The sequence below is a fragment of the Oncorhynchus tshawytscha genome, linkage group LG22, assembly GCF_018296145.1.
Source record: "Oncorhynchus tshawytscha isolate Ot180627B linkage group LG22, Otsh_v2.0, whole genome shotgun sequence".
Classification (NCBI taxonomy): Eukaryota; Metazoa; Chordata; class Actinopteri; order Salmoniformes; family Salmonidae; genus Oncorhynchus; species Oncorhynchus tshawytscha.
In genome coordinates this window covers 20386084-20407653 of record NC_056450.1, presented here as the reverse complement: position 1 = coordinate 20407653, position 21570 = coordinate 20386084, and positions in this window count along the sequence as shown.

Sequence of the window (21570 nt, the reverse complement as noted above, 5' to 3'; positions counted from 1 at the left end):
AATCCCAGAGCTGAGAAGGTAAAAATCTGTCCTTCTGCCCCTGAATCTAGGCAGTTAACCCACTTTTCCTAGGCTGTCATTGTAAATAAGAATTTGTTCTTAACTGACTTGCCTAGTTAAATAAATATATACAAATATTAAAGGAAGTTTCCTTGAATATAATATACTGTGACCACATAGAGAATTCAATCAATCTGATTTTTATAGGAATAAAGACATGGTCTTTATTTATAGGAATAAAGACATGGTGAAACTATTATTTTTGCATCTTTTTTTCATAAGAAAAATGTTACATTTTAAAGTCAAATCATAGTGTAAAAGCAGGTGAGCTGGTTCTACTCTTTTGGGCCATTTGTTGGTGTTTTGTGGTGGAAAATTGAGTTGGTCGAGCATAACACATAAACCCTGTTATACGTTCATTGGATAGACAGGCTAGAAATGTTTGAACTATTTCTTCTTCTTTTTTAAAGCTTGCATTCAAATGCCACTCCCTGTTGCACAAACTGTAAAACAGGATAAGTTCTGGCTACTCAAACATTTTGAAGAAACTAATTACCTAAAATACAAATACAGGCACTTTTGGATGTTGAATGTTGTTGAAAATGAAACCTTATTTCATATAAAACAACTAATGAAAATACCATTAAACATTTTAATGTCACATGTGTACATATTTCATTTTATTGAAGATATAGAACACACAATTCAAAACCAAAAAAAACTAAGAAACATGCCTCAATAACATAAGCATCTTTTAGAACAATTTTGGATTCAATGCATTAGGCAGAAACACATGTACAGGGTTGGAAACACTGGTTTCTTAGGGCTAGGCGTCCCACCAGCGGGACACCTGTCGACAACTTCCTGTGAAATTGGAGGGTGTGCAATTCAAATAAATTGGCGCCATCGATTTGAGTAATCCACTCGTTCAACATGCAGAGAAAGGAATTCAAAAAGCTACCGCTACACTTTGTTAAAACAAGTCCAAATATGTTTCTATTTAATCCTCAGGTACCCTAAAATGTCATTAAACTATAATATTTCATACAGAAAGAAGTATGTTCAATAGGAAAATGATATTAGCAGACTGATATCCAACTGAGTCCCAGTACTAAAACATATAATTCTTCCTCGTTTTGGAAGAAACAAGCCTGAAACCTTGAACAAAGACTGTTGATATCTAGTGGAAGCCATGGGAATTGCAATCTGGGAGCTGGATTTGGATATGCCCTTATGCTGGCCATTGTAAGAGCATGGGCTCTCCCCCAAAAAATTCTGGTTGGTTTTTCTTTGGATTTTCTCCTACCATATCTATCTATATACATACATTATTTTTAACATTTCTACAAACTTGAAAGTTTTCTATCCAATGGTACCAATTATATGCATATCCTGGCTTCTGGGCCTGAGTAACAGGCAGTTTGCTTTGGGCACGTCAGTCAGGCGGAAATTCCCGAAAAAAGGACCCTAGCCTTGAAGAAGTTTTAACAAATGATTGTTCACTGCCTGCAGTCTATTGATACAGACTCATGGGACAGGTGTGTGCTCACTCAAGATTCGATATGGCCCTTAATACCCTTAATGCACTCTATTTCTTAACGAGAGAGTACATTTCCTCCCAGACTGTGCCATCAAGCATCATATGTCATTTTGTAGCTGGATGTGGCTCAGGGACAAGCCCAAGCACATTCTCTGGTTGGTACCATATAATGTCCTCTTTCATTGGCCAAAATAATTGGTTGGCTCCCACATAACTCATTGTCTTGACTAGAGCACAGCTCTCTGCATCAACGTTATGTATAATACCAGGGTAAGGGTCTTCATCATATTTCACATCACCACTTTCCAATCGGTCCCTCATGTATGTCTGCAATGTGCTGTATTGCGCTAGGATATATATGCCTGTGGTGCTGTGCAGGTGGAAGGTTGTGCTTTGTCTGCCTCTATTTGTTGAATTATCCCGGTTTGTGCATGGGCCAAAACAATCACATACAGTAGATGTGGAGTCATTTGAGGGGCAGTTAGGTCATGATTCTATAGCTGTAAGACTTCAGGTGAGTGTGGTGGTGTGTTCCTTTACAGGTTTGACTCCATAACCACAATTTTCTGGATAGTTGATCGTCTTTTTCTTTTCTTTTTTGCTGGGAAAGTTGTGAGATGGATTTCAGTTCACCACTTTATTTTCTCCTGAGTTATCTTTCTTTTTGTTCCTTAAGATACTCCTGGTATCTTATAGGATCTTGTTTGATTTTGTTTATATACATTACATGACCAAAAGTATGTGGACACCTGCTCGTCAAACATCTCATTCCAAAATCATGGGCATTAATATGGGGTTGGTCTCCGCTTTGTTGTTTTAAAAGCCTCCACTATTCTGGGAAGGCTTTCCACTAGATGTTGGAACATTGCTGTGGGAACTTGCCTCCATTCAGCTACAAGAGCATTAGGGCGATTAGGCATGGTTTGCAGTTGGCATTCCAATTCATCCCAAATGTGTTCGATGGGGTTGACGTCAAGGCTCTGTACAAGGCTATGAAGTTCTTCCACACTGATCTAGACAAACAATGAAAGATGAAAGATTACAAAAATAATAAAATGTTTGGTCAATTTTGGGGGGAATCCTGGCTACCCTTGGCATCCATGAATACACACACACTGCCCAAAAATCTACCTGCAGTATAGCATGCTGGGAAAAAAGTTGATTTGTTATATCTTTTTAAAAATTAGTTTGTGCAACTTCTCAATTAGTTTTGAGTCAGTGCCACATAAACATTTGAAGTAATAATGACTTTGAGTACAACTTACTGACAGTATTTGAGTTAAAAATGCCTCAGGGTTTACAGCGCACAACAAGCTCCTAGTCCCCCTGTCTCAAGGGGATTTATGGCTGATTTATGATGAAATCATCAACCCTGTTGCTGTTACTTTATTTGGCACTTAATAGGCACTTACTGTAGTAATTTCTTGAAATGGGAAAACTTGTTTTTTAATAAGTTAAACGTGCTCTTTATGATAGAATGTACAAATAAGGCGCAATCACACGTACTTAATTGGTGGAACGACCCATGAATTACATTTTTTTACAATTTTGAAAATAAATGTTGGCAAATAATGGCCAAAGCGATTAATGGCCAAAAATACACCAATACATTTTCCAAATATACAGTTGAAGTCGGAAGTTTATGTACACCTTAGCCAAATACATTTAAACTCTGTTTTTCCACAATTCCTGACATTTAATCCTAGTAAAAATTCCCTGTCTTAGGTCAGTTAGAATCACCACTTTATTTTAAGAATGTTGAATGTCAGAATAATAGTAGAGAGAATTATTTATTTCAGATTTGATTTCTTTCAGCACATTCCCAGTGCATCAGAAGTTTACATACACTCAATTAGTATTTGGTAGCATTGCCTTTAAATTGTTGAACTTGGGTCAAATGTTTCTGCTAGCCTTCCACAAGCTTCCCACAATAAATTTGGTGAATTTTGGCCCATTCCTCCTGACAGAGCTGGTGTAACTGAGTCAGGTGTGTAGGCCTCTTTGCTCGCACATGCTTTTTCAGTTCTGCCCACAAATTTGCTATAGGATTGAGGTCAGGGCACTCCAATACCTTGACTTTGTTGTTCTTAAGCCAAGTTACCACAACTTTAGAAGTAAGCTTGGGGTCATTGTCCATTTGGAAGACCCATTTTTGACCAAGCTTTAACTTCCTGACTGATGTCTTGTGATGTTGCTTCAATATATCCACATAATTGTCTTACCCCATGTGCACCAGTCACTCCTGCAGCAAAGCACACCCACAACATGATGCTGCCACCCCCGTGCTTCATGGTTGGGATGGTGTTCTTCAGGTTGCAAGCCTCCCCCTTTTTCCTCCAAACATAACGATGGTCAAAATGGCCAAACAGTTCTATTTTTGTTTCATCAGAACAGAGGACATTTCTCCAAAAATATGATCTTTATCCCCATGTGCAGTTGCAAACCGTAGTCTGGCTTTTTTATGGCGGTTTTGGAGCAGTGGCTTCTTTCTTGCTGAGCGGCCTTTCAGGTTATGTCGATATAGGACTCATTTTACTGTGGATATAGATACTTTTGTACCTGTTTCCTCCATCATCTTCACAAGGTCCTTTGCTGTTGTTCTGGGATTGATTTGCACTTTTCGCACCAAAGTACGTTCATCTCTAAGAGACAGAACCTGTCTCCTTCCTGAGCGGCATGACGGTTGCGTGGTGCCATGGTGGTTATACTTGTGTACTATTGTTTGTACAGATGAACGTGGTACCTTCAGGCTTTAGGAAATTGCTCCCAATGATGAACCAGACTTGTGGAGGTCTACAATTTTGGGGGGCTGATTTCTTTTGATTTTCCCATGATATCAAGCATTGAGGCACTGAGTTTGAAGGTAGGCCTTAAAATACACCCACAGGTACACCTCCAATTGACTCCAATGATGTCAATTAGCCTATCAGAAGCTTCTAAAGCCATGACATAATTTTCAGGAATTTTCCAAGCTGTTTAAAGGCACAGTCAACTTAGTGTATGTAAACGTCTGACCTACTGGAATTGTGATACAGTGAATTATAAGGGAAATAATCTTTCCGTAAAAAATTGTTGGAAATATTATTTGTGTCATGCAAAAAGTAGATTACCTAACTGATGTGCCAAAACTATAGTTTGTTAACAAGACATTTGTGGAGTGGTTGAAAAACGAGTTTTAATGACTCCAACCTAAGTGTATGTAAACTTCCGACTTCAACTGTATGCAAGTACTACATTTAAGTTTAGAAGACCACAAATCTCTTTAATAAGACAGTCTTTTGTCAGTGCTTGGTGGGACATTAAAGACACTCTAAGCACTAATTCTTACATGGAACCCTCCCATATACTTGTGTAAAAGTGCTTTCTGTTTCGTTAGTGTTCAGCCAATATCAGCCACACCTTAATAAAGAACCGCCATCTGATAGACAGTCTGTGCAAAGTGCTGCATGGGTGGACAAGGATAACAGGTTTGAAATACAGCCTTGTCGATCCCTTGGCTCGCCATCTGCCATTAGTGAGTGAGTATATGTGTATGCATGCATGTCACTGGCTGGAGACAGTGGAAGGTGTGTGTATGTGGATATTTGCCCATTTCCATATCATCCCAACTGCTTCCTGCACCAGGAAGTGATAGGCATTTGTAGTGCACCCTTTAGTCATTGTCTCTATGTAACTGATGTTAAATGGCTAGCTAGTTAGCGGTGGTGCGCGCTAATAGTGTTTAAATCGGTGACGTCACTGGCACTGAGACCTGAAGGAGTTGTTCTCCCTGCTCTGCAAGTGCCCCGGCTTTTGTGGCGCGATGGGTAACGATGCTTCGTTGGTGTCAGTTGATGTGTGCAGAGGGTCCCTGGTTCGAGCCCAGGTAGGGGTGAGGAGAGCTATACTGTTACATTGATGCTGTTGACCCGGATTACTGAGCCTCCACTGAGAGTAGATGCCCACCCGGACCCTCCCCTATAGGTTCAGGTTTGCAGCCGGAGTCCGCACCTTTGGGGGGATGGTACTGTCACGCCCTGACCTTTGAGTTAATTATTATTTTCTATGTTTGGTAAGGTCAGGGTGTGACTTGGGTGGGAAAGTCTATGTTTTCTATTTCTTTGTTTTTGGCCGTGTGTTTCCCAATCAGAGGAAGCTGTCTATCGTTGTCTCTGATTGGGGATCATATATAAGTTGTCATTTTCCTTTTGGGTTTTGTGGGATCTTGTTTTCTGTTTAGTGTTTCTCCCTGACAGAACTGTGCGCTTTCGTTTTCACGTTTGTTATTTTGAGTGTTTTTTTTAATAAAAAAATCATGAACACTTTCCACACTACGCTTTCGTCAGGTCATTCTACAAACGAGAGCGTTACAGCCAGCATCGGTCTGTGGTGGTATGTAGACAGCTACCAAAAATACAGATAACTCTCTAGATACAGTTGAAGTCAGAAGTTTACATACACTTAGGTTGGAGTCATTAAAACTTGTTTTTCAACCACTCCACAAATTTCTTTTTAACAAACTATAGTTTTGGCAAATTGTGCATGACTACTTTGTGCATGACACAAGTAATCTTTCCAACAATTGTTTACAGACAGATTATAATTCACTGCATCACTTATAATTCACTGCATCACAATTCCAGTGGGTCAGAAGTTTACTGTGCCTTTAAACAGCTTGGAAAATTTCAGAAAATGATGTCATGGTTTTAGAAGGTTCTGATAGGCTAATTGACATAATTTGAGTCAATTGGAGGTGTACCTGTGAATGTATTTCGATGCCTACCTTCAAACTCCATGCCTCTTTGCTTGACATCATGGGAAAATCAAAAGAAATCAGCCAAGACCTCCGAAATAAAATTGTAGATCTCCACAAGTCTGGTTCATCCTTGGGAGCAATTTCCAAACACCTGAAGGTACCACGTTCATCTGTACAAACAACAGTACGCAAGTATAAACACCATGGGACCACGCAGCTGTCATACCGCTCAGGAAGGAGACGCGTTCTGTCTCCTAGAGATGAATGTAGTTTGGTGCGAAAAGTGCAATTCAATCCCAGAACAACAGCAAAGGACCTTGGGAAGATGCTGGAGGGAACAGGTAAAAAACTATCTATATCCACAGTAAAACGAGTCCTATATCAACATAACCTGAAAGGCGGCTCAGCAAGGAAGAAGCCACTGCTCCAAAACTGCCATAAAAAAGCCAGACTACGGTTTGCAACTGCACATGGGAACAAAGATCATTTTTGGAGAAATGTCCTCTGGTCTGATGAAACAAAAATAGAACTGTTTGGCCATAATGAGAATTTGTTATGTTTGGAGGAAAAAGGGGATGGCTTGCAAGCTGAAGAACTTCATCCCAACCGTGAGGCACAGGGGTTGCAGCATCATGTTGTGGGGGTGCTTTGCTGCAGGAGGGACTGGTGCACTTCCAAAATAGATGGCATCATGAGGGGTGAAAATTACATGGATATATTGAAGCAACATCTCAAGACATCAGTCAGGAAGTTACAACTTGGTCACAAATGAGTCTTCCAAATGGACAGTGACCCCAAGCATACTTCTAAAGTTGTGGCAAAATGGCTTAAGAACAACAAAGTCAAGGTATTGGAGTGGCCATCGCAAAACCCTGGCCTCAATCCTATAGCAACTTTGTGGGCAGAACTGAAAAAGCGTGTGCGAGCAAGGAGGCCTACACACCTGACTCAGTTACACCATCTCTGTCAGGAGGAATGGGCCAAAATTCACCCAACTTATTGTGGGAAGCTTGTGGAAGGCTAGCGGAAACGTTTGACCCAGGTTAAATAATTTAAAGGCAATGCTACCAAATACTAATTGAGTGTATGTAAACTTCTGACGCACTGGGAATGTGGTGAAAGAAATAAAAGCTGAAATAAATAATTATCTCTACTATTATTCTGACATTTCACATTCTTAAAATTAAGTGGTGATCCTAACTGACTTAAGACAGGGAATTTTTACAAGTATTAAATGTCAGGAATTGTGAAAAACTGAGTTTAAATGTATTTGGCTAAGGTGTATGTAAACTTCCGACTTCAACTGCAGATAGTGTGATCTACAGCTTATGATTGTGATTGTTATCTACAGCTATATGTACCTCAGGTGAGCAAAACCTCGAGACTTCCTTAGATATCATGCACCAGCTGTTGTTCACGTATGTGCATAGGCCCCCGCCACGTGTCTTTACCAGAGGCTGCTGTTCTGTCCTGCCGATGGAGATTATGTTCTTAATGTCGTCGTTCAGTCATGACTCGGTTAAACATAAGATATTACAGTTTTTAATGTGCCGTTGGTAGGATATACATGCGTTCAGCTCGTCCCGTTTATTTTCCAGCTATTGAACATTAGCAAGCAGGAAGGAAGGCAATGGCAGATTAGCCACTTGTCAGCTAATCCTCGCAAGGCACTCTGGTCTTTTTCCACTAAATCTGTTTCCTTCTCCGGCAAATCACGGGGGATGTGGGCCTGGTTGGGTGTCTGTAGTAGCATATCCCTCCTTGTCTGACTCATTGAAAAATAACTCTTCGTCCAGTTCGAGGTGAGCAATCGAAGTTCTGATGTCCAGAAGCTCTTTTCGGTCATAAGAGACTGTAGCAGCAACACTATGTACAAAACAAGTTACTAACAACGCGAAAAACAAATAAAATAACGCGATTGGTTAAGAACCGATAAGACGGCAGCCCTTTTTTATATGTAATAATGTAAACCAGAGGTAAGAAGTAACTAATTACAAATACTGTCGTTACTGTAAATGAGTAGCTTTTCTAAGTACTTGTCCTTTTTTTTCAGTAATTTTACTTCTACCTGAGTAGGCTATTTCAGTACTCTTCCCACCCCAACTCAATGCAGATTAATGTCCTGCACACAGCAATATACTGTGTAGAGTACCAGAGTATGAGTCATAATACCCATAAAACCTTTCGGTCAAACAGAGAAATGTTTCCAATCATTTTTCCACCATTCATTTTTTCCCATAGAGGATTTTAGAAATACTTAAAATAAGGGCTGTGTTTCATGTAGGCTTACCCTGGCATGACGTTTTGATAACTGTGTAAATCTATCTAGGACAAGGTGACACTCAATTGAAATAGTTATGAATTGCTTGCTCTTTCTCTAAGTATCATAGTTTAAGTTCAATGACCAGCAATAGATCTAGAACAGAACTAGATTTCATTTTGGGTTTCAAAATACAACGAATATGAACCAGCTATGGCACAATAATGTAAATCCTTCTAGGTGTTCCACCTATCTGACTCACTCCACTGGAGTTCCCTCCCTGTGCGTGCGTTTGTGTGTGTGCTTGCATGTGGTTGCATGCAGGTTTATGTGTGTGTACACGCGTACGTGTGTATGCGTAACAGTTACACAGTACGTCAGCAGTCTGTCGGCATGTCATAGCCGTTTAAACACAACCCCCGTGCCTCTGTTGTGGGGCCGTTCCACCTCAGCGGTGAACCCAGGTGAACCCCACCCTCTGCGGTGACTTGCAGGAATCTGGTTGGATGGCACCAACGCATGTATAGACCGGCGCTGGAATCCTCACTCCGCCAACTACTGTGTGGGCAGCCTGGAACTTGAGTTCTCCTGTGATGTCATGCATAGCCAAGATATCCAAATAGGTTCAAGAAATGTGACCTGGAGTTGAATCATTAAGTAGTGTTTTTACATGTTTTATGTAGATAGTTTTTGTATATTTTGTATGTATAGTTTTGTGACCCATATTCTCCAAAATCACATGAAAAGTGGGTGTTCAGTCAAAGCATCAAGGGAAATAAAAACACAGTTCATTCATTGCATAGCATGTCAGTGATACAGTCATTTGCCTCATTTTTAACAAAATACATGTGAATTACCATTGGAAAACCCTTTTATAGTAGTGAGGGATGAAGACAATTTCCTTTGAACCCTTTAACTTGCTCATTACATGTTCTGCATGGGAGATCAGGTCCAGGGCTTGTTTCAGTAAATGTTTAAATGAACTCTGTGTTTGTGTTCCTCCTGATACAATCAGAGCTCCAGTGAACCCCTCAGAGCTCTAACAGCTTTAATTAAACAACAATGGGGCTGGGTGTGTGTGTGTGCGTGTGTGTGTGTGTGTGTGTGTGTGTGTGTGTGTGTGTGTGTGTGTGTGTGTGTGTGTGTGTGTGTGTGTGTGTGTGTGTGTGTGTGTGTGTGTGTGTGTGTGTGTGTGTGTGTGTGTGTGTGTGTGTGTGTGTGTGTGTGTGTGTGTGTGTGTGCGTGTGTGTAAAAGAACTTAGAATCGGTGAAAAGTGGCCCTATGCTTCTCAGCCTAGCAACGAGACACACTGGGCAGCCTGTTATGAGCTGCTTTAGAGCAGGAGTCGGGACACAATGAGGGCTTGGCTGATAGGGGACCTCATGAGTAAACTGAGGGATTTAAAAAGGTGCTCTGTTCAGATGTAACCTGATCTCCACCTGACTGGGGCCAGGCATTCCGCTCGGTGAAGAGTCCCCCTGAACACAATGACCAGAGCACACATCGATCACATTTACATTCCTTCATACAAAACTGTGCAACTAGAAAGATCATTAAATGCATTCAGACAACACTTTATTAATCACAGTCAAAAAGGACAGGACAAAGTCAAATATTGTTTTATTTCAAGTTTATTTGATATTGTCATGTCATATTACATAACGTTGGTGAAAATATATATGTGTATCTATCGCTTGGCTGTAGTATAGACAGTATTTATAGATAAATTAGATCAATAATGGATTCATTTATAGTTTTTTAATTTACTGTACCTGGAGAAATGTCAAATTCCCGACAATGTTCCTATTTGGAATTTAGTAACCATGACACCATGACGAACACACAAATCTTTCTTTTAAAAGTCGAATAAATGCTGTTCTAAATGCTTTATTAAATGAAGATAATATTACATCCGTTTAAATATAAAATATTTGATACAGTATATTTATGAACACACACACACAGAGAGAGAGAGACAGAGCGAGATTTAAAAGCACCTTAAAGCATTTTAATAACTTTAATTACTACTTATGGCATCACATATGTGTATATCCCAAAATGCTGTATTTCTTTGGCCATCCTGGGCCATTGCTTAAGGAATAAACTCTGACACATGGCACATGGAAGAGCACTGACAACTGAATCAATCTTCCAGTGCAAGGTTCATAGTTCCTGTATTGTCATTATCTTCATGACCATAGTGAATACACCCCAATCCATCTGTCACTTCAACCAATGTGTCTATGCACTGGTCATATACACACACAAACACACTGTATACACACATTAACATAGAAGAAGCCTAAGAGGTCAGACACACCAATAAATCTGACGGCCATGCTCAAACTTCTGTACAAGAAGGAGAGAGGAAAAAGAGAAGTAAACACCATTCAATGGACGGCATTACCAGACAGTATTAGACAGGGATATTTAGATCTAACCATGTCTGGTAAGACGCCAATCAACAGGCTAGGGAGCTAGGACTGAAGGACGCCCTCTGAACCAACCGTCCACTGTACGCAGAGGGAGACAGCTGAAAGAGACAGGATGAGATACAGGAAGAGACAGGCTGAAAATATACAGTATGTGTGTCTGTCTGTTCGTCTGTTTGTCTGTCTCACACAGAGACAGGGATACTACTCTATCGTTTTCATATTCTCAAAGACTATGTTATATGGCGTACATTTACAATGATTTGCCATGAATAAAGACAAACTAGATCCTGTTGGTTGAAAGTTCACATCAAAATGTGGTGCCCTCTCACCGCAAATTAAATAAATATGCCACATTTGGGTTCAGTACAACATCAAATTGTCTTTTTAACCGTTTGGAAAGGAGAGGGGGTGAAAAGGGAAAAAAACATTGAACCATTCCGTGTGTCTATGTCATAAATAAAGGCAAACAACAGGAGGTGAGCCAATAAAGGTATGGTTCAATATTTGCGAGGTAATTCTCCCTCCTTAAACAAACATTTAGGCTCTGCCAGCTCCTTTTATTATTTGCCAATGTCTGTGCTGTCTGTTTGAAGGCTTTACCTATTAAATTGGGATGTATTTTTCTTCCTGGAAGACGACATGGAACGGGGTAGTAGTTTGCCATAAAGGATCAACTCATTTAAGTCTATGGCTATTTATCATGTGTTTATGAACAAAAATTCAACAGAATTCTAAAATTCTAATTGGAACAAAAGTTCTCCAATGAAGCCTTGTAAAACAACAAAAGGCACTACAGATAGAGCTGTGGGATATATTTAGCTGTGATAAAAAAGAGTAATCATTCATATGAAGGGATGAGAGAGAGGTGAGGCTGAAGGGGAGTGGTAAAGGAGTCAAGGAGGATGTTGCTGAGTCTATTTTTATCATAAGTGCTTAGGTGAGCTTGTGTCAGTTTCAGGATGTGCCATGTAGATAAGCGGTGCTGGACCAATCACCGTGACACAACACAAGCCACACGCTACAGAGGGGAGGTGATATGAAAATGAGTGGCGGTGCGACCGGTTGAACCGTCAACCGACCTGTATTCTTTAACACAGGTTGGGTGGGGCCACCCTAGAACAGGACAGGGAAGTGGAATAAAAATGCTGGGTCTCCTCTACTTGTTCCCCAGGGAAAGGCCATTGCCAGTCGTGCCTCTAATCTTCTCCATTTCTTTGAGTTGATTCTTAACTGAGGAACACTGAGAATTTCAATTACTTGGATTGCCAAATATTTTCCCAATACAATTCACAAAATAAGCACTTCATAGGCCTATCTTTTCTACAAATAAACAACGAGGTAAAATGGAGCTTCTTTCAGATGTATAGTTTTAGCTAGCGGAATAAAGGTGTGTCAATAGAAGAAGATTTAAGACAATCTCTTACAGATAGATGCAACCCTAAACCAAGTCTTCTTATCAGTGACAATATCAGACATCAAATCCTTGAAGAAAGATACAGAGTTCAAACTGGAGTCAAGTTCTGACACTACAGATAATCTGATCAGGTATTGTCTATGGTGTGCTTTCATCAAGTGGTCACACCTGACCCTTTAAGCACATCCTTAGCTGAGGTGTATCTCTGGAGGTAGGTGGGTCACCCAGGAAACATCGTTACCAGACAGTGTTAGAACTTTTTTGTACAATCCAGCACTGTCAGGTAAGATGGATCCTGAAAGCCATTTCAGCGTAAACCAGAGCATTTCATTGAGAGAAAAAAATGGCCGCCAAGCTATGGTAGCTAGCTAACGTTGTAAGTTGTGTGGTATATCACTGTAGTTAGCGGATGGCTAGCATCATCATTACCAGGCAGTATTAGAGAGATTGATGATATCCAATGCTGCCTTGTAAGATGGGGATGACCATCCAATACATGCATAGGAGACAAACAATGGGTCATAAAAGTGATTATTTTACAGATCACAATAAGTGTATGGATCGCAGTAATAATATTTTCGTCTAAGCATTTTACAATACAGGTTCATTTTGTTTAATGTGTTGTGTTATCTCCTGGTTTTCACTGACAAAAACTTGATAAAAGGCTAACCTTGCTTTGGGTAGGTTTGTGTGGGGATAAGCCCCACCTATGTGCATAACTGAGACTTCAGGAACATTCCACTATGAAAAGAAAGAGGTGTACTAAACAGTAGGCAACCCTGACTGGTAATGCAAATTATCATTAGAAGGCCTGTCTTTCACATCACTGAAGCTACATCTGTATTTACCACAGAAAGGAGAAACTATAATAATATAAAATCAAGTATACCCAAGTATATATCAATATCCATTAGAACTCCACTTCAGTTAACTCAACAAATTGTGGCCTTGGGTGGACTCTACTATGGGTGGACTCTACTATCTCAAACTCAAACTAACAATAGCAAGTTCAATTTATCACCTAACCCCCAGGTCTTAAACAAGAGATGAAGTGGGGGGAAACAACGTATTTGAAAGTCGCCTCGAAACAAAAAAATACAACTTGTTGTACGGCAGACTTTGTTCTAGTAGGGACTGTAGGTTAGGTTCTGCCACAGGAGAGTGGGCCACAGTGGATGTTAATAATTGGCCAAACCTGTTCTGACTGGTCTGGTTCTACGAAACGGTAAGGCTGCTTTTTCCCCTCATTCTGAAAATGATATATATATATATATATATATATATATATATATATATATATATATATATATATATATCCCTGGTCATCCCTACTGCCTCTGATCTGGCGGACTCACTCAACACAAATGCTTTGTTTGTAAATAATGTCTGAGTGTTGGATTGTGCCCCTGGCAATCCTGAAATAAATATACTTCAGTATATTTAAAACTAAATACTTTTAGACTTTTACTCAAGTAGTATTTTGCTGGGTGACTTTCACTTCAGTCATTTTCTATTGATGTATCTTTACTTTTACTCAATTATGACAATTGGGTATTTTTTTGGACCACTGCATTATTAACATCCATTCTCGACAAAACCCACTGCATTTTTCATACTCAAAACTAAAGCAACAAGGCCTTGGGGTTGTTGTTCCGTATTCACATTTCATGTCCCTGAAGATGGTAGCACAGGTAGCACAATGTATGTCATGTCATATTCATTTCAACAGTCATTTGATGAAATGTTGAAAACGAAGGGGAAATGAATGCATTCCCTTTTCCTGTACCTCCTTTCTTTGTGTTTGTAGTGTGTTGAAAGCCTGGAGGAATGCTGGACTGACCTAGCCTCTGCCTATGCAGTGTGTGCAGAAGGTCATTGAGACAGCTTTTGTTTACTGAAAAACGTGGGCTATTCACAGGTACACAGTGTGAAAGCAACACACTCATTAGAAGTGGCACAATGCTGCATGCTAATTATTTATATTTATGTAAGATAAAGACTCATATATAATATATACCAGTATTACTTAGTTAGTCATTCTATTTACATTGCCACTTAAAATAGTGACACATGACTGATCAGCCACTCAAATATGTACAATAACTCAACAATCACAGTGGCAACAAACTATTTGCATCGTGCATTGTCAAATAACTGCTATAACTCGTTCTAATTTTATTGAGACTTGGTACAGTAAGTCAGCAATAGTTACACTAATATTGATATCTATTAATGTTAACTATTTCTTTGCTATTTTTTTCTCTAAACCTGAAACAAAACTAGAATCAAGACAATCCTGTGTTCAGAGGGAAAGAATAGGTTTCCCGTCATCCTGCAAATGAGCTAAATGGAAGAGTGTGAGTGAATGAGAAAGGTAGAGAGAGAGAGAGAGCATAAGGGAGTGAAAAGAATAGGCAGTGAAGAGAGGTGGAGAATGTACCTGTAACCTTACCGTCGTGAATAGGAACCCAAAAGGAAAGAATGCAACAAAACAAAGTGAGTAAAGGGGGGTGGGGGGTAAAAAGGAAAAGATCTTGAATTTTTAGCAGCCAGCGCCTGCGAACACTTCAGCGTCTTCCCGGTCAGTCAGTCAGGGCCCATGAAATGAGAAAGCTAAGCCGCCCTGCTCTCACAGACTGCTGCAGCCTCTATTTAGTTAATCATCAGCATTATACACCAGGGCTGCAGGCCTAAAGAGAAAGAGAGAGAGAAATAGAAGAAAAAAAAGATTAGGGAGAAATAATGAGTATTAAAGCTTGTAGAATGAAGAAGAGGACAATGGAAATAAAACATATTTAAATTCAAGTAGACCCTACAGTTTCTAGTATTTCCTGACTTCCTACTTCCCACGTGATTGCTATGCATTTCCTCAGTTATCCTTCCTTCTTTAAGGTTTGCTTAAGTTTTGTCCCCTGAAACTCGTCCCTGTTTTGGCTCTTGAGTGAAATTATTCCATTGTAGGAGAGGTTGTTCATTCGGTGTGGCGTATACGGCTACCCACGCTGTAGCCTTACTGAGTGAATGAGGTGTGATCAGGTAACCCTGCCCTCTGCGTTGGAATGGGACTCCACTGTGAAATGAACCTGATAGGTAAACCAGCCTGGCCCTTAATCAATAGTTGGAGTCTTTGTGGAGAAGAATGTCGGTGAAATCCAAAACCTCACTTAAGTTTGGACCTTATCAACACCACTAATTGGCCCTCCAGACTTTTCAGCTATTTCTCTTTGGTTGTTTCATTTCAATATTTACTATATTGTTCAGTTCCCTCTGCTGTTTTACTAAGTTAAATTATATATTTACTATTCTACTATCTTTCATGGTTCATTCATTCAGTTGAGAACTATCACTTTTCATAGTTCACTACTTTCCCTTTAGTTTTGAGTATTTCCAATGAATGAGTGAAATTTGTTAAGCAAAAAAGATTTCTAGCCTCCCTCATGCATGGTACCGTAATTAAGTCATTTATTTGTCAGTTTGGCTTGATTTAAGTATCACAAATATACATTTTTATTTCCACCTCACATTACTATTGTCTATTCCTAGCTTCAATATTAATGTATTTCCATGATTTGTCTGAAAATGCTTTCTTTCTTAACTTGTTCTTAAAATCGTGTCAATGTTTCACATATTTTTATAGCAGCTATTGACATTGATTTATCTAGGTACAAAGAAACAGCATTCCACCAACATCAACCATAATGTTAATGGTTTAAAACAGTTATGGCAAAAGCTGCTTAGTCACAGTCATAACTATTTAAACTGCATGTTCTTCAGTTCACAAACTCAATGTTTTTTTCCCTGACCTCTCACTTTATTCCGTGATTGGCATTACGGTTAACATAGTTAGCTTGTTCTTAGTTTCACATGTCTGTTTTCTAAGCTGTAAAAAAAAAAAAAAAAAAAAAAAACCTATTTTCAAATTTCAACCTCCATTTTGTATGGCTTACCAATCAAGTGAGTCACATTCTATGGAAATTCCCTACAGACCAGTTATGATATCTGTAATGCCCAACCCATAGTCAATCTTTAAAAAGCTGTAAACAATTACGAATTACTCATTCAAAGAATTGAACGAATGTCTGTCTTTCCGCCAATCAAAATCTTCCACCTCACTCCTTATTCACTGCACTATTTGGTCAACATTTTCCCTCCATTTATCAACAACACCTTTTAAAATTTATGAAAAAGATTAAATCAATCTTCTTGCAATATTCCAAAAACCTAACCATCCTAATGCTTATTTTCTACTCCCAGAAGTCAAACAAAATAACAAAATCCTACAGAAGATTAAAATGGATGAGCAGACATTTTATGTTCAGCATACATCCACTATGTAAACCTCGTATTTCTCACATCAAAAGGTTAGGAAAAACAGATTATTATTTGAAATCTATACATGCCAAATGAAATAAGTAAGAACAGGCCTAGCCTTGGTATTTTAGTCTCCTTTTCTAGACATGCAACATCATAAGAAAAGGCTGCGTTGAGACTTATTTAACAGGTAGCAGAGATAAGTTGTCAAAACACTCCCATGCCTTCATTATCTTTTTTTCAAATCAGAATAAATGTTTTAAAATATTTAAAATACATAAATGTTTATTTTGTAAAATAATGAAAATATTTCACGTCAATTGGTTATCATCAGCTTTTGAAGTGGTACAATTATCAAAATATTATCATAACTGCTTTAATGTTCTTCCAAATGTGCATTTCCAGTGTGACAATGGAGGGAAAAATCTGCTGTCTTTATATCATTTGACAAGTCTGTCTGTTTGCCTCTACCTGCCCCAACTGGTCTTTCCAGTTTAGGAATTAACGTTCGGCTCTTTTGTTTCTGTTTAAATGGAATGGAATCTGATACAGTTTATAATATGCTTCCCCCTAAACTCATGCTCTTCCTGTAACAGCATACAAGCACCAACGGTTTTATACAACGACCTTGTTGGCTTGCCATCCATTTCCTGACTATTACATAAGTATACATACAACTGCGCTTCAGTCTACCTGTAAGCTGGTGCGATGACAAAGCAAATGTATCACAAATAATGTCAGAGGAAATCATACACGGACCAAAATTAAAACAAATAAGGAGGTATCATGTTGGTGGGTTACCCTGTCCTTCCCAGGTGTGGTCAAGTGAGCCAGAAAGAGACATCATGTTGCCTGGCTGTGGCTGCTGGCTGCTGCCTCATAGATATGTCTTCCTCTTCCCTCCTCTCACAGAGAGACCAACTCTTCGATGTTTGCTTGGGAAAAGATGCGAATTAGCTAGGCTTGACTAGACACCCAACGAGGAGGCGAAGAACCCCAAAAATCAACTCAACAGGTTTAAGTCGTGAAGACTCGGCTTAAGTTTCCCGGAGCTCATGGCGACGCTATCTGGTTAAGCTCCTCAAGACGAGTAGACTGAATTTGTAAAGGGGCTAGGTTTACATGTAGCCTGGCCTCCTCCCCCACAGGTGAGGTGTAATTTTCAGGTGGCAGCCAATCTCCTTAGCCTCTGGCGCTCACAGGTGTGTCCCATGTGCTGCAGTGGCCAATCAGGTCTGAGACTAAGCCCAGTCCAACCCCCCCTTGTCCCACCTCACCGGTTCACCTGCCCCCACCCAAGCCCGCCGCCGCTCCCACCCCAGGTACATTGTATGTGTTTATGACGTTAGCCTGAGCTCCTGTGGGAACGGCCTCAGTTCCTATCACAACACAAACTACACCAACATCATCCATGAGCCCCGGTCCACGCCCAGAAACAAACCATGTTGAGAGGGAAACATATAGATAGCAAATCTTATAGAGCCTACCAAAAATCCTTTGTGAAAAAAACCCACATGACCTCTGGCATACTTGTCAGTGTATATATGAAATAGCCATAACCTGAAATACCCTTTGCCCTTGTCTCTTTCAGTCTCTCTATTTTCTGTTCACAGAAGCCATTCCAGCCTCAGTGGCTAACAAAGCCCTAGTGGTTTAAAGCCAGATGTCAAGTGAGGTACAGGTAGATGAAACAGACAGACAGACACAAGACGGTTTGAGGTGAGCCAGGTTAGGCCAGGTCGGGCCTAGAGCAGGGTATGTTGGTCTATCAATCACTGTGGCTGATGGGGGTGAGGCTGAGCCCTAATCCCTGGCCAAGGCTGGCTAGCTGGCTGAGCAAGGCAGCCACCTTGGGCCTGGTGTAATTGACTTGATTATCTTCAACAAGGCAGTCAATGCCATATCCATAGATCTTGTTTCAGGGGAGGGGGCATGGCAGAGATTGCTGTGAAGCAGGTGAGAAGAAAGGGGATTGTTCCAAGCAGCATGCCACAGATATACACTGGTTTGAGTAGAATTATGCACAATCCATCTAGTCCATCTAATTTGAACATGATATCAACAGTAAATTCAACCCATGGTAGAGTAGTCAGTGGCTTTACATTTTACATTACCTTTTTGTAATTTAGCATACACTCTTACCCAGAACGACTTACAGTCAGTGCATTCAACTAAGGTAAACAATATACATAAATAACACAGCACAGTGATTGTGAGAGTGGAATGACTACTCAGGGAATAATATGATATGCCATAGGAAGGCCAAAAAGATCCTCAAGGACATCAACCACCCGAGCCACTCCCTGTTCGCCCCGCTATCATCTAGAAGGCGAGGTCAGTACAGGTGCATCAAAGAGCTATTCTCATCAAAGAGCTATCCTATTCTTCTATCTCAAGGCCATCAGACTGCTAATCAGCCATCACTAGCACATCAGAGGCCATCTATAGACATAGAGGTTGCCTAGACATAGATTAGGAATCACTGGCCACTTTTAGAAATGGATCACTAGCCACTTTAATAATGTTTCCGTATCTAGCGTTACTCAGCTCATATGTATAAACTGCACTCCACACTATTCTACGGTATCTTAGTCACTTTTAAATTGTGTTTACATATTGCATCACCCATTTCATATGTATATACTGTATTGTATTCTATACTACACCACTGACTGTGAAACAGCCATCTCCAGCACATCAGAGGCTGCTGCCTATAGACATAGATTAGGAATCACTGGCCAATTTAAGGAAATGAAACACTAGCCACTTTAATAATGTCTCTGTATCTTGCATTACTCATCTCATATGTAAACTGTACTGTATACTATTCTACGGTATCTTAGTCACTTTAATTGTGTGTAAATATTGCATCACCCATCTCATATGTATATACTGTATTCTATACTATACCACTGTATCTTATTCCAATGCCACTCTGACATATAAGTATATATGTTCTAAATCCATTCCTTACTTAGAATTACATGTATTTTTGGGGATATATTGTGAAACTGTTAGATATTACTTATTAGATATTACTGCACTTTCGGCGCTAGAAGCACAAGCATTTCACTACACCCGCAATAACATCTGCTAAACACGAGTATGTGACCAATAGCATTTGATTTGATTTGATATATGTTTATTTTTCTGCATTTAGCAGACATGCTACTATGGTATGGGTAACTAGGTCCCCAAAGCACAGAAGTGTTGGGGAAAAAAGACGGCCTTTTAGGATTTTTACCTCTGTCTTAAGTAGCCACTGGGTGAAGTTAGCCTTCCTCAAAGGGATTGGTGAGAGAATTGCCTGAATGGTCTGAAAGGTTTGCTTTGTTTAGTCTTTTCATTTGAATTCCAAATGAGGTCTAGAGTGTTGAGCTGGAGCACAACCTGAGCTCATTTGGGTATTGATGGGTATCAGGCTGGCCTGTCACGCATGGAGGATGTAAAGACAGCGTTAACGACGACTTCACACACACATGCATGCATGCACACAAAAACATGCACACACCAAAGACACAGCAAAGTCAGCAGCTGCATCATGATACTACTCAAAGGGTTAGTGCTCTCACGTAATCATAGCGTGGGGGTTTTTGTATTCTTTTGCATTTACACCCTGTTGTACTGACTTTCCCATTGTGTTTGTCCAATTTTATCCACGCCTTATTCTGTGACCATTCGTTGTTGATTTTGTGAGGTCATTAAGATAGTCCGTGTGTTATGATGACAATTCATTCATCACATTTTTTACAATTTCACCTAGCTATAGGATTTTCCCCCTCTTACAACGTAAGCCAAGCCCTATCACATTGCTATTATCAAGCAAGCAACTCAGGAATGAACAAATACTTTACAATGAGATATCACTCCAGTTCTGTCAATGCTCGTCAGTACTTGTCCTTCATTAGGCCAATATGTTGCATCTGTTTGTTCTCTGTTCTGTTGTTTCATCCACCTGTCTCCCTTTTGTCCTTCCGCTCAGCTGACTGTGGGATAATTACAGAGATTGACATGTCTTACAGGAAATTGGAGGACTTAGCACAGGTGTGATGCTAAAAGGGCTCTCATTATCATGACCAGTGCTGAACCATAGATTTCTAGGAAGTCTCTCACCAATTACCTCCCTGTCTTCCCACTACTCAAGGTAAGAGTTTCGCTACCCCTGAGTTGACCAGAGATGAGCTATGAATGGGAATGAATGACTAGGCCTAGACACAGATATAGACAGACACATTTCATGTGACAGAGTACTGCGACCCGCATAACTCCATTTTGTGATGAGTTCCTATACGAAAGAGGTTTAGAAGTGATATGAGAGGAGTTCTGTGTGTGTGGAGCATTCACCTGGGGACCGCCACACACAAGCAGTCTAGCAACCACAGCCTTGCTCCAACTTGCCACCTTCTACCACCACCAGGTAATTGGGCCCCAATGATTGTGTGGGGGCAGGGTGTGTGTGAGTGTGCGTGTGCGTGTGTGTGAAGGAGAGACATTCCATAAGCCCCAATGGGGTTGTTGCCATAGTGACATGGGGAAGGGGAGTCAGGCATACCCATTATTAAAGCACCTTCATTCCACAAAACATCTGTTAACCCAGCCCAGCCCAGTGCTTTATTTTATTTATTATATTCAATAGTACTCACCAGTCAAGAAAAAGCACTTTCAGGTGATCTTTAAGGCCTAAAGTTGAGATGTTTTATGTTGTTTTATAAGCACAAAACTCACATAGAGTAGGTAGGCTATGATATTCGCTCTCAAAAAGAATAGCATAAAATGCTGGAAGTTACTTACTCACTGGGCAATAGTCTCAAATTTAGAGCATTAGCGATAGTTTTTTTTTAAATAATGTTTTAGAAAAATAAAATGTTTTGTCA